At 47.1% G+C, this 12,547-nt stretch overlaps 37 non-coding genes and 2 pseudogenes across 37 annotated transcripts; all 39 read right to left on the bottom strand.

Moving 5' to 3' along the window:
- Nucleotides 1-287: 287 nt before the first annotated feature.
- On the bottom strand, nucleotides 288-406 carry LOC138475312 (5S ribosomal RNA). Its single transcript, XR_011269467.1, has one exon. It is a non-coding gene; the product is annotated as a 5S ribosomal RNA (ribosomal RNA).
- Nucleotides 407-512: 106 nt separating this feature from the next.
- On the bottom strand, nucleotides 513-631 carry LOC138479249 (5S ribosomal RNA). Its single transcript, XR_011273041.1, has one exon. It is a non-coding gene; the product is annotated as a 5S ribosomal RNA (ribosomal RNA).
- A 106-nt stretch (nucleotides 632-737) lies between these two features.
- On the bottom strand, nucleotides 738-856 carry LOC138473895 (5S ribosomal RNA). Its single transcript, XR_011268974.1, has one exon. It is a non-coding gene; the product is annotated as a 5S ribosomal RNA (ribosomal RNA).
- A 106-nt stretch (nucleotides 857-962) lies between these two features.
- On the bottom strand, nucleotides 963-1,081 carry LOC138475311 (5S ribosomal RNA). The gene has a single exon (XR_011269466.1). It is a non-coding gene; the product is annotated as a 5S ribosomal RNA (ribosomal RNA).
- Nucleotides 1,082-1,544: 463 nt separating this feature from the next.
- Nucleotides 1,545-1,663, bottom strand: LOC138477759 (5S ribosomal RNA). The gene has a single exon (XR_011271688.1). It is a non-coding gene; the product is annotated as a 5S ribosomal RNA (ribosomal RNA).
- Nucleotides 1,664-1,769: 106 nt separating this feature from the next.
- On the bottom strand, nucleotides 1,770-1,888 carry LOC138475310 (5S ribosomal RNA). Its single transcript, XR_011269465.1, has one exon. It is a non-coding gene; the product is annotated as a 5S ribosomal RNA (ribosomal RNA).
- Nucleotides 1,889-1,994: 106 nt separating this feature from the next.
- Nucleotides 1,995-2,113, bottom strand: LOC138478734 (5S ribosomal RNA). Its single transcript, XR_011272574.1, has one exon. It is a non-coding gene; the product is annotated as a 5S ribosomal RNA (ribosomal RNA).
- Nucleotides 2,114-2,219: 106 nt separating this feature from the next.
- Nucleotides 2,220-2,338, bottom strand: LOC138475308 (5S ribosomal RNA). Its single transcript, XR_011269464.1, has one exon. It is a non-coding gene; the product is annotated as a 5S ribosomal RNA (ribosomal RNA).
- Nucleotides 2,339-2,802: 464 nt separating this feature from the next.
- Nucleotides 2,803-2,911, bottom strand: LOC138474763 (5S ribosomal RNA; annotated as a pseudogene).
- Nucleotides 2,912-3,017: 106 nt separating this feature from the next.
- Nucleotides 3,018-3,126, bottom strand: LOC138474616 (5S ribosomal RNA; annotated as a pseudogene).
- A 106-nt stretch (nucleotides 3,127-3,232) lies between these two features.
- LOC138475307 (5S ribosomal RNA) lies at nucleotides 3,233-3,351 on the bottom strand. The gene has a single exon (XR_011269463.1). It is a non-coding gene; the product is annotated as a 5S ribosomal RNA (ribosomal RNA).
- Nucleotides 3,352-3,457: 106 nt separating this feature from the next.
- On the bottom strand, nucleotides 3,458-3,576 carry LOC138475306 (5S ribosomal RNA). The gene has a single exon (XR_011269462.1). It is a non-coding gene; the product is annotated as a 5S ribosomal RNA (ribosomal RNA).
- Nucleotides 3,577-4,040: 464 nt separating this feature from the next.
- Nucleotides 4,041-4,159, bottom strand: LOC138475305 (5S ribosomal RNA). The gene has a single exon (XR_011269461.1). It is a non-coding gene; the product is annotated as a 5S ribosomal RNA (ribosomal RNA).
- A 106-nt stretch (nucleotides 4,160-4,265) lies between these two features.
- On the bottom strand, nucleotides 4,266-4,384 carry LOC138478199 (5S ribosomal RNA). The gene has a single exon (XR_011272088.1). It is a non-coding gene; the product is annotated as a 5S ribosomal RNA (ribosomal RNA).
- A 106-nt stretch (nucleotides 4,385-4,490) lies between these two features.
- LOC138477870 (5S ribosomal RNA) lies at nucleotides 4,491-4,609 on the bottom strand. The gene has a single exon (XR_011271789.1). It is a non-coding gene; the product is annotated as a 5S ribosomal RNA (ribosomal RNA).
- A 106-nt stretch (nucleotides 4,610-4,715) lies between these two features.
- On the bottom strand, nucleotides 4,716-4,834 carry LOC138475304 (5S ribosomal RNA). The gene has a single exon (XR_011269460.1). It is a non-coding gene; the product is annotated as a 5S ribosomal RNA (ribosomal RNA).
- Nucleotides 4,835-5,298: 464 nt separating this feature from the next.
- Nucleotides 5,299-5,417, bottom strand: LOC138477916 (5S ribosomal RNA). Its single transcript, XR_011271831.1, has one exon. It is a non-coding gene; the product is annotated as a 5S ribosomal RNA (ribosomal RNA).
- A 106-nt stretch (nucleotides 5,418-5,523) lies between these two features.
- LOC138479776 (5S ribosomal RNA) lies at nucleotides 5,524-5,642 on the bottom strand. The gene has a single exon (XR_011273519.1). It is a non-coding gene; the product is annotated as a 5S ribosomal RNA (ribosomal RNA).
- A 464-nt stretch (nucleotides 5,643-6,106) lies between these two features.
- LOC138475303 (5S ribosomal RNA) lies at nucleotides 6,107-6,225 on the bottom strand. The gene has a single exon (XR_011269459.1). It is a non-coding gene; the product is annotated as a 5S ribosomal RNA (ribosomal RNA).
- A 106-nt stretch (nucleotides 6,226-6,331) lies between these two features.
- LOC138475302 (5S ribosomal RNA) lies at nucleotides 6,332-6,450 on the bottom strand. Its single transcript, XR_011269458.1, has one exon. It is a non-coding gene; the product is annotated as a 5S ribosomal RNA (ribosomal RNA).
- A 106-nt stretch (nucleotides 6,451-6,556) lies between these two features.
- On the bottom strand, nucleotides 6,557-6,675 carry LOC138478198 (5S ribosomal RNA). The gene has a single exon (XR_011272087.1). It is a non-coding gene; the product is annotated as a 5S ribosomal RNA (ribosomal RNA).
- Nucleotides 6,676-6,781: 106 nt separating this feature from the next.
- On the bottom strand, nucleotides 6,782-6,900 carry LOC138475300 (5S ribosomal RNA). The gene has a single exon (XR_011269456.1). It is a non-coding gene; the product is annotated as a 5S ribosomal RNA (ribosomal RNA).
- A 464-nt stretch (nucleotides 6,901-7,364) lies between these two features.
- Nucleotides 7,365-7,483, bottom strand: LOC138475299 (5S ribosomal RNA). The gene has a single exon (XR_011269455.1). It is a non-coding gene; the product is annotated as a 5S ribosomal RNA (ribosomal RNA).
- Nucleotides 7,484-7,589: 106 nt separating this feature from the next.
- On the bottom strand, nucleotides 7,590-7,708 carry LOC138475297 (5S ribosomal RNA). Its single transcript, XR_011269454.1, has one exon. It is a non-coding gene; the product is annotated as a 5S ribosomal RNA (ribosomal RNA).
- Nucleotides 7,709-7,814: 106 nt separating this feature from the next.
- On the bottom strand, nucleotides 7,815-7,933 carry LOC138475296 (5S ribosomal RNA). Its single transcript, XR_011269453.1, has one exon. It is a non-coding gene; the product is annotated as a 5S ribosomal RNA (ribosomal RNA).
- Nucleotides 7,934-8,039: 106 nt separating this feature from the next.
- Nucleotides 8,040-8,158, bottom strand: LOC138475295 (5S ribosomal RNA). Its single transcript, XR_011269452.1, has one exon. It is a non-coding gene; the product is annotated as a 5S ribosomal RNA (ribosomal RNA).
- Nucleotides 8,159-8,264: 106 nt separating this feature from the next.
- LOC138477831 (5S ribosomal RNA) lies at nucleotides 8,265-8,383 on the bottom strand. Its single transcript, XR_011271754.1, has one exon. It is a non-coding gene; the product is annotated as a 5S ribosomal RNA (ribosomal RNA).
- Nucleotides 8,384-8,847: 464 nt separating this feature from the next.
- LOC138480087 (5S ribosomal RNA) lies at nucleotides 8,848-8,966 on the bottom strand. Its single transcript, XR_011273802.1, has one exon. It is a non-coding gene; the product is annotated as a 5S ribosomal RNA (ribosomal RNA).
- Nucleotides 8,967-9,072: 106 nt separating this feature from the next.
- LOC138478332 (5S ribosomal RNA) lies at nucleotides 9,073-9,191 on the bottom strand. The gene has a single exon (XR_011272209.1). It is a non-coding gene; the product is annotated as a 5S ribosomal RNA (ribosomal RNA).
- A 464-nt stretch (nucleotides 9,192-9,655) lies between these two features.
- LOC138475294 (5S ribosomal RNA) lies at nucleotides 9,656-9,774 on the bottom strand. Its single transcript, XR_011269451.1, has one exon. It is a non-coding gene; the product is annotated as a 5S ribosomal RNA (ribosomal RNA).
- Nucleotides 9,775-9,880: 106 nt separating this feature from the next.
- On the bottom strand, nucleotides 9,881-9,999 carry LOC138475293 (5S ribosomal RNA). The gene has a single exon (XR_011269450.1). It is a non-coding gene; the product is annotated as a 5S ribosomal RNA (ribosomal RNA).
- A 106-nt stretch (nucleotides 10,000-10,105) lies between these two features.
- On the bottom strand, nucleotides 10,106-10,224 carry LOC138478891 (5S ribosomal RNA). Its single transcript, XR_011272716.1, has one exon. It is a non-coding gene; the product is annotated as a 5S ribosomal RNA (ribosomal RNA).
- Nucleotides 10,225-10,330: 106 nt separating this feature from the next.
- LOC138475292 (5S ribosomal RNA) lies at nucleotides 10,331-10,449 on the bottom strand. The gene has a single exon (XR_011269449.1). It is a non-coding gene; the product is annotated as a 5S ribosomal RNA (ribosomal RNA).
- Nucleotides 10,450-10,555: 106 nt separating this feature from the next.
- Nucleotides 10,556-10,674, bottom strand: LOC138475291 (5S ribosomal RNA). The gene has a single exon (XR_011269448.1). It is a non-coding gene; the product is annotated as a 5S ribosomal RNA (ribosomal RNA).
- Nucleotides 10,675-10,780: 106 nt separating this feature from the next.
- Nucleotides 10,781-10,899, bottom strand: LOC138475290 (5S ribosomal RNA). Its single transcript, XR_011269447.1, has one exon. It is a non-coding gene; the product is annotated as a 5S ribosomal RNA (ribosomal RNA).
- Nucleotides 10,900-11,363: 464 nt separating this feature from the next.
- Nucleotides 11,364-11,482, bottom strand: LOC138475288 (5S ribosomal RNA). The gene has a single exon (XR_011269445.1). It is a non-coding gene; the product is annotated as a 5S ribosomal RNA (ribosomal RNA).
- Nucleotides 11,483-11,588: 106 nt separating this feature from the next.
- LOC138478331 (5S ribosomal RNA) lies at nucleotides 11,589-11,707 on the bottom strand. Its single transcript, XR_011272208.1, has one exon. It is a non-coding gene; the product is annotated as a 5S ribosomal RNA (ribosomal RNA).
- A 464-nt stretch (nucleotides 11,708-12,171) lies between these two features.
- Nucleotides 12,172-12,290, bottom strand: LOC138475286 (5S ribosomal RNA). Its single transcript, XR_011269444.1, has one exon. It is a non-coding gene; the product is annotated as a 5S ribosomal RNA (ribosomal RNA).
- Nucleotides 12,291-12,396: 106 nt separating this feature from the next.
- Nucleotides 12,397-12,515, bottom strand: LOC138475285 (5S ribosomal RNA). The gene has a single exon (XR_011269443.1). It is a non-coding gene; the product is annotated as a 5S ribosomal RNA (ribosomal RNA).
- Between the last annotated feature and the right edge of the window lie 32 nt (nucleotides 12,516-12,547).

Below are 12,547 nucleotides of genomic sequence, written 5' to 3'. Positions count from 1 at the left end.
ATCCTGTTTCTGTTGCAGGGAGGTGGAGAGAACAATCAACACAATAACGGCTTTCTTTCATGCCTCTTGAAGGACTCAATATTCTCTGTACTGCATTACATGTGAAAGTCGATTTATTACCCATGAACACACTACCTGTATGCTAATTATATGTAAATAGGTAGCTCCAGCCCTCATAATGTTGTCCAACATTTCCGCTATAAAACGGGATAAAATTATTTTGGAAACATACCAAATTTGAAAAGTAATTGAGAAGTTGTGCAATTACTAATCATGGAGCACAAAATAGCCTACAGCACCTGGTATTCCCAGGCGGTCTCCCATCCAGGTACTAACTAGGCCCGACACTGCTTAGCTTCCGAGATCAGACGAGATCGGGCGCATTCAGTGTGGTGTGGCCGTAGGCTCTGGGCCTAGTGAGTTTTGTACTTTTAAGCATCTAGTCGGCTAGACCTTGCAGTTTTGAAAGGCAATTGAGAAATGGCTCACTTCCTGAACTTGGAGCACAAAAAAGCCTACACCACCTGGTATTCCCAGGCGGTCTCCCATCCAGGTACTAACTAGGCCCGACACTGCTTAGCTTCCGAGATCAGACGAGATCGGGCGCATTCAGTGTGGTGTGGCCGTAGGCTCTGGTCCTAGTGAGTTTTGTACTTTTAAGCATCTAGTCGGCTAGACCTTGCAGTTTTGAAAGGCAATTGAGAAATGGCTCACTTCCTGAACTTGGAGCACAAAAAAGCCTACAGCACCTGGTATTCCCAGGCGGTCTCCCATCCAGGTACTAACTAGGCCCGACACTGCTTAGCTTCCGAGATCAGACGAGATCGGGTGCATTCAGTGTGGTGTGGCCGTAGGCTCTGGGCCTAGTGAGTTTTGTACTTTTAAGCATCTAGTCGGCTAGACCTTGCAGTTTTGAAAGGCAATTGAGAAATGGCTCACTTCCTGAACTTGGAGCACAAAAAAGCCTACAGCACCTGGTATTCCCAGGCGGTCTCCCATCCAGGTACTAACTAGGCCCGACACTGCTTAGCTTCCGAGATCAGACGAGATCGGGCGCATTCAGTGTGGTGTGGCCGTAGGCTCTAGAAATGCTAAGAATATTACTCTTATGCATTTGCATTTAGTAAGCTAAGCCATGCAGCCACTTGCAACATGATACCACGCTCATCGCTCGATCAGGCTCGATCAGGCGAGATATATAAGACTGGTGGGCCCATTCAGGACTCCTATGTCTGGTAGGATAACTTTAATCCATCCATCCTGTTTCTGTTGCAGGGAGGTGGAGAGAACAATCAACACAATAACGGCTTTCTTTCATGCCTCTTGAAGGACTCAATATTCTCTATACTGCATTACATGTGAAAGTCGATTTATTACCCATGAACACACTACCTGTATGCTAATTATATGTAAATAGGTAGCTCCAGCCCTCATGATGTTGTCCAACATTTCCGCTATAAAACGGGATAAAATTATTTTGGAAACATACCAAATTTGAAAAGTAATTGAGAAGTTGTGCAATTACTAATCATGGAGCACAAAATAGCCTACAGCACCTGGTATTCCCAGGCGGTCTCCCATCCAGGTACTAACTAGGCCCGACACTGCTTAGCTTCCGAGATCAAACGAGATCGGGCGCATTCAGTGTGGTGTGGCCGTAGGCTCAGGGCCTAGTGAGTTTTGTACTTTTAAGCATCTAGTCGGCTAGACCTTGCAGTTTTGAAAGGCAATTGAGAAATGGCTCACTTCCTGAACTTGGAGCACAAAAAAGCCTACAGCACCTGGTATTCCCAGGCGGTCTCCCATCCAGGTACTAACTAGGCCCGACACTGCTTAGCTTCCGAGATCAGACGAGATCGGGCGCATTCAGTGTGGTGTGGCCGTAGGCTCTGGTCCCAGTGAGTTTTGTACTTTTAAGCATCTAGTCGGCTAGACCTTGCAGTTTTGAAAGGCAATTGAGAAATGGCTCACTTCCTGAACTTGGAGCACAAAAAAGCCTACAGCACCTGGTATTCCCAGGCGGTCTCCCATCCAGGTACTAACTAGGCCCGACACTGCTTAGCTTCCGAGATCAGACGAGATCGCGCGCATTCAGTGTGGTGTGGCCGTAGGCTCTGGACCTAGTGAGTTTTGTACTTTTAAGCATCTAGTCGGCTAGACCTTGCAGTTTTGAAAGGCAATTGAGAAATGGCTCACTTCCTGAACTTGGAGCACAAAAAAGCCTACAGCACCTGGTATTCCCAGGCGGTCTCCCATCCAGGTACTAACTAGGCCCGACACTGCTTAGCTTCCGAGATCAGACGAGATCGGGCGCATTCAGTGTGGTGTGGCCGTAGGCTCGAGTAATGCTAAGAATATTACTCTTATGCATTTGCATTTAGTAAGCTAAGCCATGCAGCCACTTGCAACATGATACCACGCTCATCGCTCGATCAGCGCTCGATCAGGCGAGATATATAAGACTGGTGGGCCCATTCAGGACTCCTATGTCTGGTAGGATAACTTTAATCCATCCATCCTGTTTCTGTTGCAGGGAGGTGGAGAGAACAATCAACACAATAACGGCTTTCTTTCATGCCTCTTGAAGGACTCAATATTCTCTGTACTGCATTACATGTGAAAGTCGATTTATTACCCATGAACACACTACCTGTATGCTAATTATATGTAAATAGGTAGCTCCAGCCCTCATAATGTTGTCCAACATTTCCGCTATAAAACGGGATAAAATTATTTTGGAAACATACCAAATTTGAAAAGTAATTGAGAAGTTGTGCAATTACTAATCATGGAGCACAAAATAGCCTACAGCACCTGGTATTCCCAGGCGGTCTCCCATCCAGGTACTAACTAGGCCCGACACTGTTTAGTTTCCGAGATCAGACGCATTCAGTGTGGTGTGGCCGTAGGCTCTGGGCCTAGTGAGTTTTGTACTTTTAAGCATCTAGTCGGCTAGACCTTGCAGTTTTGAAAGGCAATTGAGAAATGGCTCACTTCCTGAACTTGGAGCACAAAAAAGCCTACAGCACCTGGTATTCCCAGGCGGTCTCCCATCCAGGTACTAACTAGGCGCGACACTGCTTAGCTTCCGAGATCGGGCGCATTCAGTGTGGTGTGGCCGTAGGCTCTGGTCCTAGTGAGTTTTGTACTTTTAAGCATCTAGTCGGCTAGACCTTGCAGTTTTGAAAGGCAATTGAGAAATGGCTCACTTCCTGAACTTGGAGCACAAAAAAGCCTACAGCACCTGGTATTCCCAGGCGGTCTCCCATCCAGGTACTAACTAGGCCCGACACTGCTTAGCTTCCGAGATCAGACGAGATCGGGCGCATTCAGTGTGGTGTGGCCGTAGGCTCTGGGCCTAGTGAGTTTTGTACTTTTAAGCATCTAGTCGGCTAGACCTTGCAGTTTTGAAAGGCAATTGAGAAATGGCTCACTTCCTGAACTTGGAGCACAAAAAAGCCTACAGCACCTGGTATTCCCAGGCGGTCTCCCATCCAGGTACTAACTAGGCCCGACACTGCTTAGCTTCCGAGATCAGACGAGATCGGGCGCATTCAGTGTGGTGTGGCCGTAGGCTCGAGTAATGCTAAGAATATTACTCTTATGCATTTGCATTTAGTAAGCTAAGCCATGCAGCCACTTGCAACATGATACCACGCTCATCGCTCGATCAGCGCTCGATCAGGCGAGATATATAAGACTGGTGGGCCCATTCAGGACTCCTATGTCTGGTAGGATAACTTTAATCCATCCATCCTGTTTCTGTTGCAGGGAGGTGGAGAGAACAATCAACACAATAACGGCTTTCTTTCATGCCTCTTGAAGGACTCAATATTCTCTGTACTGCATTACATGTGAAAGTCGATTTATTACCCATGAACACACTACCTGTATGCTAATTATATGTAAATAGGTAGCTCCAGCCCTCATAATGTTGTCCAACATTTCCGCTATAAAACGGGATAAAATTATTTTGGAAACATACCAAATTTGAAAAGTAATTGAGAAGTTGTGCAATTACTAATCATGGAGCACAAAATAGCCTACAGCACCTGGTATTCCCAGGCGGTCTCCCATCCAGGTACTAACTAGGCCCGACACTGCTTAGCTTCCGAGATCAGACGAGATCGGGCGCATTCAGTGTGGTGTGGCCGTAGGCTCAGGGCCTAGTGAGTTTTGTACTTTTAAGCATCTAGTCGGCTAGACCTTGCAGTTTTGAAAGGCAATTGAGAAATGGCTCACTTCCTGAACTTGGAGCACAAAAAAGCCTACAGCACCTGGTATTCCCAGGCGGTCTCCCATCCAGGTACTAACTAGGCCCGACACTGCTTAGCTTCCGAGATCAGACGAGATCGGGCGCATTCAGTGTGGTGTGGCCGTAGGTTCTGGTCCTAGTGAGTTTTGTACTTTTAAGCATCTAGTCGGCTAGACCTTGCAGTTTTGAAAGGCAATTGAGAAATGGCTCACTTCCTGAACTTGGAGCACAAAAAAGCCTACAGCACCTGGTATTCCCAGGCGGTCTCCCATCCAGGTACTAACTAGGCCCGACACTGTTTAGCTTCCGAGATCAGACGAGATCGGGCGCATTCAGTGTGGTGTGGCCGTAGGCTCTGGGCCTAGTGAGTTTTGTACTTTTAAGCACCTAGTCGGCTAGACCTTGCAGTTTTGAAAGGCAATTGAGAAATGGCTCACTTCCTGAACTTGGAGCACAAAAAAGCCTACAGCACCTGGTATTCCCAGGCGGTCTCCCATCCAGGTACTAACTAGGCCCGACACTGCTTAGCTTCCGAGATCAGACGAGATCGGGCGCATTCAGTGTGGTGTGGCCGTAGGCTCGAGTAATGCTAAGAATATTACTCTTATGCATTTGCATTTAGTAAGCTAAGCCATGCAGCCACTTGCAACATGATACCACGCTCATCGCTCGATCAGCGCTCGATCAGGCGAGATATATAAGACTGGTGGGCCCATTCAGGACTCCTATGTCTGGTAGGATAACTTTAATCCATCCATCCTGTTTCTGTTGCAGGGAGGTGGAGAGAACAATCAACACAATAACGGCTTTCTTTCATGCCTCTTGAAGGACTCAATATTCTCTGTACTGCATTACATGTGAAAGTCGATTTATTACCCATGAACACACTACCTGTATGCTAATTATATGTAAATAGGTAGCTCCAGCCCTCATAATGTTGTCCAACATTTCCGCTATAAAACGGGATAAAATTATTTTGGAAACATACCAAATTTGAAAAGTAATTGAGAAGTTGCGCAATTACTAATCATGGAGCACAAAATAGCCTACAGCACCTGGTATTCCCAGGCGGTCTCCCATCCAGGTACTAACTAGGCCCGACACTGCTTAGCTTCCGAGATCAGACGAGATCGGGCACATTCAGTGTGGTGTGGCCGTAGGCTCTGGGCCTAGTGAGTTTTGTACTTTTAAGCATCTAGTCGGCTAGACCTTGCAGTTTTGAAAGGCAATTGAGAAATGGCTCACTTCCTGAACTTGGAGCACAAAAAAGCCTACAGCACCTGGTATTCCCAGGCAGTCTCCCATCCAGATACTAACTAGGCCCGACACTGCTTAGCTTCCGAGATCAGACGAGATCGGGCGCATTCAGTGTGGTGTGGCCGTAGGCTCTAGAAATGCTAAGAATATTACTCTTATGCATTTGCATTTAGTAAGCTAAGCCATGCAGCCACTTGCAACATGATACCACGCTCATCGCTCGATCAGCGCTCGATCAGGCGAGATATATAAGACTGGTGGGCCCATTCAGGACTCCTATGTCTGGTAGGATAACTTTAATCCATCCATCCTGTTTCTGTTGCAGGGAGGTGGAGAGAACAATCAACACAATAACGGCTTTCTTTCATGCCTCTTGAAGGACTCAATATTCTCTGTACTGCATTACATGTGAAAGTCGATTTATTACCCATGAACACACTACCTGTATGCTAATTATATGTAAATAGGTAGCTCCAGCCCTCATAATGTTGTCCAACATTTCCGCTATAAAACGGGATAAAATTATTTTGGAAACATACCAAATTTGAAAAGTAATTGAGAAGTTGTGCAATTACTAATCATGGAGCACAAAATAGCCTACAGCACCTGGTATTCCCAGGCGGTCTCCCATCCAGGTACTAACTAGGCCCGACACTGCTTAGCTTCCGAGATCAGACGAGATCGGGCGCATTCAGTGTGGTGTGGCCGTAGGCTCTGGGCCTAGTGAGTTTTGTACTTTTAAGCATCTAGTCGGCTAGACCTTGCAGTTTTGAAAGGCAATTGAGAAATGGCTCACTTCCTGAACTTGGAGCACAAAAAAGCCTACAGCACCTGGTATTCCCAGGCGGTCTCCCATCCAGGTACTAACTAGGCCCGACACTGCTTAGCTTCCGAGATCAGACGAGATCGGGCGCATTCAGTGTGGTGTGGCCGTAGGCTCTGGTCCTAGTGAGTTTTGTACTTTTAAGCATCTAGTCGGCTAGACCTTGCAGTTTTGAAAGGCAATTGAGAAATGGCTCACTTCCTGAACTTGGAGCACAAAAAAGCCTACAGCACCTGGTATTCCCAGGCGGTCTCCCATCCAGGTACTAACTAGGCCCGACACTGCTTAGCTTCCGAGATCAGACGAGATCGGGCGCATTCAGTGTGGTGTGGCCGTAGGTTCTGGGCCTAGTGAGTTTTGTACTTTTAAGCATCTAGTCGGCTAGACCTTGCAGTTTTGAAAGGCAATTGAGAAATGGCTCACTTCCTGAACTTGGAGCACAAAAAAGCCTACAGCACCTGGTATTCCCAGGCGGTCTCCCATCCAGGTACTAACTAGGCCCGACACTGCTTAGCTTCCGAGATCAGACGAGATCGGGCGCATTCAGTGTGGTGTGGCCGTAGGCTCGAGTAATGCTAAGAATATTACTCTTATGCATTTGCATTTAGTAAGCTAAGCCATGCAGCCACTTGCAACATGATACCACGCTCATCGCTCGATCAGCGCTCGATCAGGCGAGATATATAAGACTGGTGGGCCCATTCAGGACTCCTATGTCTGGTAGGATAACTTTAATCCATCCATCCTGTTTCTGTTGCAGGGAGGTGGAGAGAACAATCAACACAATAACGGCTTTCTTTCATGCCTCTTGAAGGACTCAATATTCTCTGTTCTGCATTACATGTGAAAGTCGATTTATTACCCATGAACACACTACCTGTATGCTAATTATATGTAAATAGGTAGCTCCAGCCCTCATAATGTTGTCCAACATTTCCGCTATAAAACGGGATAAAATTATTTTGGAAACATACCAAATTTGAAAAGTAATTGAGAAGTTGCGCAATTACTAATCATGGAGCACAAAATAGCCTACAGCACCTGGTATTCCCAGGCGGTCTCCCATCCAGGTACTAACTAGGCCCGACACTGCTTAGCTTCCGAGATCAGACGAGATCGGGCGCATTCAGTGTGGTGTGGCCGTAGGCTCAGGGCCTAGTGAGTTTTGTACTTTTAAGCATCTAGTCGGCTAGACCTTGCAGTTTTGAAAGGCAATTGAGAAATGGCTCACTTCCTGAACTTGGAGCACAAAAAAGCCTACAGCACCTGGTATTCCCAGGCGGTCTCCCATCCAGGTACTAACTAGGCCCGACACTGCTTAGCTTCCGAGATCAGACGAGATCGGGCGCATTCAGTGTGGTGTGGCCGTAGGCTCTGGTCCTAGTGAGTTTTGTACTTTTAAGCATCTAGTCGGCTAGACCTTGCAGTTTTGAAAGGCAATTGAGAAATGGCTCACTTCCTGAACTTGGAGCACAAAAAAGCCTACAGCACCTGGTATTCCCAGGCGGTCTCCCATCCAGGTACTAACTAGGCCCGACACTGCTTAGCTTCCGAGATCAGACGAGATCGGGCGCATTCAGTGTGGTGTGGCCGTAGGCTCTGGGCCTAGTGAGTTTTGTACTTTTAAGCACCTAGTCGGCTAGACCTTGCAGTTTTGAAAGGCAATTGAGAAATGGCTCACTTCCTGAACTTGGAGCACAAAAAAGCCTACAGCACCTGGTATTCCCAGGCGGTCTCCCATCCAGGTACTAACTAGGCCCGACACTGCTTAGCTTCCGAGATCAGACGAGATCGGGCGCATTCAGTGTGGTGTGGCCGTAGGCTCTGGGCCTAGTGAGTTTTGTACTTTTAAGCACCTAGTCGGCTAGACCTTGCAGTTTTGAAAGGCAATTGAGAAATGGCTCACTTCCTGAACTTGGAGCACAAAAAAGCCTACAGCACCTGGTATTCCCAGGCGGTCTCCCATCCAGGTACTAACTAGGCCCGACACTGCTTAGCTTCCGAGATCAGACGAGATCGGGCGCATTCAGTGTGGTGTGGCCGTAGACTCGAGTAATGCTAAGAATATTACTCTTATGCATTTGCATTTAGTAAGCTAAGCCATGCAGCCACTTGCAACATGATACCACGCTCATCGCTCGATCAGCGCTCGATCAGGCGAGATATATAAGACTGGTGGGCCCATTCAGGACTCCTATGTCTGGTAGGATAACTTTAATCCATCCATCCTGTTTCTGTTGCAGGGAGGTGGAGAGAACAATCAACACAATAACGGCTTTCTTTCATGCCTCTTGAAGGACTCAATATTCTCTGTACTGCATTACATGTGAAAGTCGATTTATTACCCATGAACACACTACCTGTATGCTAATTATATGTAAATAGGTAGCTCCAGCCCTCATAATGTTGTCCAACATTTCCGCTATAAAACGGGATAAAATTATTTTGGAAACATACCAAATTTGAAAAGTAATTGAGAAGTTGCGCAATTACTAATCATGGAGCACAAAATAGCCTACAGCACCTGGTATTCCCAGGCGGTCTCCCATCCAGGTACTAACTAGGCCCGACACTGCTTAGCTTCCGAGATCAGACGAGATCGGGCGCATTCAGTGTGGTGCAGCCGAAGGCTCTGGGCCTAGTGAGTTTTGTACTTTTAAGCATCTAGTCGGCTAGACCTTGCAGTTTTGAAAGGCAATTGAGAAATGGCTCACTTCCTGAACTTGGAGCACAAAAAAGCCTACAGCACCTGGTATTCCCAGGCAGTCTCCCATCCAGGTACTAACTAGGCCCGACACTGCTTAGCTTCCGAGATCAGACGAGATCGGGCGCATTCAGTGTGGTGTGGCCGTAGGCTCTAGTAATGCTAAGAATATTACTCTTATGCATTTGCATTTAGTAAGCTAAGCCATGCAGCCACTTGCAACATGATACCACGCTCATCGCTCGATCAGCGCTCGATCAGGCGAGATATATAAGACTGGTGGGCCCATTCAGGACTCCTATGTCTGGTAGGATAACTTTAATCCATCCATCCTGTTTCTGTTGCAGGGAGGTGGAGAGAACAATCAACACAATAACGGCTTTCTTTCATGCCTCTTGAAGGACTCAATATTCTCTGTACTGCATTACATGTGAAAGTCGATTTATTACCCATGAACACACTACCTGTATGCTAATTATATGTAAATAGGTAGCTCCAGCCCTCATAATGTTGTCCAACATTTCCGCTATAAAACGGGATAAAATTATTTTGGAAACATACCAAATTTGAAAAGTAATTGAGAAGTTGTGCAATTACTAATCATGGAGCACAAAATAGCCTACAGCACCTGGTATTCCCAGGCGGTCTCCCATCCAGGTACTAACTAGGCCCGACACTGCTTAGCTTCCGAGATCAGACGAGATCGGGCGCATTCAGTGTGGTGTGGCCGTAGGCTCTGGGCCTAGTGAGTTTTGTACTTTTAAGCATCTAGTCGGCTAGACCTTGCAGTTTTGAAAGGCAATTGAGAAATGGCTCACTTCCTGAACTTGGAGCACAAAAAAGCCTACAGCACCTGGTATTCCCAGGCGGTCTCCCATCCAGGTACTAACTAGGCCCGACACTGCTTAGCTTCCGAGATCAGACGAGATCGGGCGCATTCAGTGTGGTGTGGCCGTAGGCTCTGGTCCTAGTGAGTTTTGTACTTTTAAGCATCTAGTCGGCTAGACCTTGCAGTTTTGAAAGGCAATTGAGAAATGGCTCACTTCCTGAACTTGGAGCACAAAAAAGCCTACAGCACCTGGTATTCCCAGGCGGTCTCCCATCCAGGTACTAACTAGGCCTGACACTGCTTAGCTTCCGAGATCAGACGAGATCGGGCGCATTCAGTGTGGTGTGGCCGTAGGCTCTGGGCCTAGTGAGTTTTGTACTTTTAAGCATCTAGTCGGCTAGACCTTGCAGTTTTGAAAGGCAATTGAGAAATGGCTCACTTCCTGAACTTGGAGCACAAAAAAGCCTACAGCACCTGGTATTCCCAGGCGGTCTCCCATCCAGGTACTAACTAGGCCCGACACTGCTTAGCTTCCGAGATCAGACGAGATCGGGCGCATTCAGTGTGGTGTGGCCGTAGGCTCTGGTCCTAGTGAGTTTTGTACTTTTAAGCATCTAGTCGGCTAGACCTTGCAGTTTTGAAAGGCAATTGAGAAATGGCTCACTTCCTGAACTTGGAGCACAAAAAAGCCTACAGCACCTGGTATTCCCAGGCGGTCTCCCATCCAGGTACTAACTAGGCCCGACACTGCTTAGCTTCCGAGATCAGACGAGATCGGGCGCATTCAGTGTGGTGTGGCCGTAGGCTCTGGGCCTAGTGAGTTTTGTACTTTTAAGCACCTAGTCGGCTAGACCTTGCAGTTTTGAAAGGCAATTGAGAAATGGCTCACTTCCTGAACTTGGAGCACAAAAAAGCCTACAGCACCTGGTATTCCCAGGCGGTCTCCCATCCAGGTACTAACTAGGCCCGACACTGCTTAGCTTCCGAGATCAGACGAGATCGGGCGCATTCAGTGTGGTGTGGCCGTAGGCTCGAGTAATGCTAAGAATATTACTCTTATGCATTTGCATTTAGTAAGCTAAGCCATGCAGCCACTTGCAACATGATACCACGCTCATCGCTCGATCAGCGCTCGATCAGGCGAGATATATAAGACTGGTGGGCCCATTCAGGACTCCTATGTCTGGTAGGATAACTTTAATCCATCTATCCTGTTTCTGTTGCAGGGAGGTGGAGAGAACAATCAACACAATAACGGCTTTCTTTCATGCCTCTTGAAGGACTCAATATTCTCTGTACTGCATTACATGTGAAAGTCGATTTATTACCCATGAACACACTACCTGTATGCTAATTATATGTAAATAGGTAGCTCCAGCCCTCATAATGTTGTCCAACATTTCCGCTATAAAACGGGATAAAATTATTTTGGAAACATACCAAATTTGAAAAGTAATTGAGAAGTTGCGCAATTACTAATCATGGAGCACAAAATAGCCTACAGCACCTGGTATTCCCAGGCGGTCTCCCATCCAGGTACTAACTAGGCCCGACACTGCTTAGCTTCCGAGATCAGACGAGATCGGGCGCATTCAGTGTGGTGTGGCCGTAGGCTCTGGGCCTAGTGAGTTTTGTACTTTTAAGCATCTAGTCGGCTAGACCTTGCAGTTTTGAAAGGCAATTGAGAAATGGCTCACTTCCTGAACTTGGAGCACAAAAAAGCCTACAGCACCTGGTATTCCCAGGCAGTCTCCCATCCAGGTACTAACTAGGCCCGACACTGCTTAGCTTCCGAGATCAGACGAGATCGGGCGCATTCAGTGTGGTGTGGCCGTAGGCTCTAGTAATGCTAAGAATATTACTCTTATGCATTTGCATTTAGTAAGCTAAGCCATGCAGCCACTTGCAACATGATACCACGCTCATCGCTCGATCAGCGCTCGATCAGGCGAGATATATAAGACTGGTGGGCCCATTCAGGACTCCTATGTCTGGTAGGATAACTTTAATCCATCCATCCTGTTTCTGTTGCAGGGAGGTGGAGAGAACAATCAACACAATAACGGCTTTCTTTCATGCCTCTTGAAGGACTCAATATTCTCTGTACTGCATTACATGTGAAAGTCGATTTATTACCCATGAACACACTACCTGTATGCTAATTATATGTAAATAGGTAGCTCCAGCCCTCATAATGTTGTCCAACATTTCCGCTATAAAACGGGATAAAATTATTTTGGAAACATACCAAATTTGAAAAGTAATTGAGAAGTTGTGCAATTACTAATCATGGAGCACAAAATAGCCTACAGCACCTGGTATTCCCAGGCGGTCTCCCATCCAGGTACTAACTAGGCCCGACACTGCTTAGCTTCCGAGATCAGACGAGATCGGGCGCATTCAGTGTGGTGTGGCCGTAGGCTCTGGGCCTAGTGAGTTTTGTACTTTTAAGCATCTAGTCGGCTAGACCTTGCAGTTTTGAAAGGCAATTGAGAAATGGCTCACTTCCTGAACTTGGAGCACAAAAAAGCCTACAGCACCTGGTATTCCCAGGCGGTCTCCCATCCAGGTACTAACTAGGCCCGACACTGCTTAGCTTCCGAGATCAGACGAGATCGGGCGCATTCAGTGTGGTGTGGCCGTAGGCTCTGGTCCTAGTGAGTTTTGTACTTTTAAGCA

Source organism: Ambystoma mexicanum, chromosome 8 (genome assembly GCF_040938575.1).
Source record: "Ambystoma mexicanum isolate Mex_15411 chromosome 8, UKY_AmexF1_1, whole genome shotgun sequence".
In the NCBI taxonomy this organism is placed as follows: domain Eukaryota; kingdom Metazoa; phylum Chordata; class Amphibia; order Caudata; family Ambystomatidae; genus Ambystoma; species Ambystoma mexicanum.
Note: the sequence above shows the minus strand (reverse complement) of the source record. Positions and strands in the feature narration are given on the sequence as shown.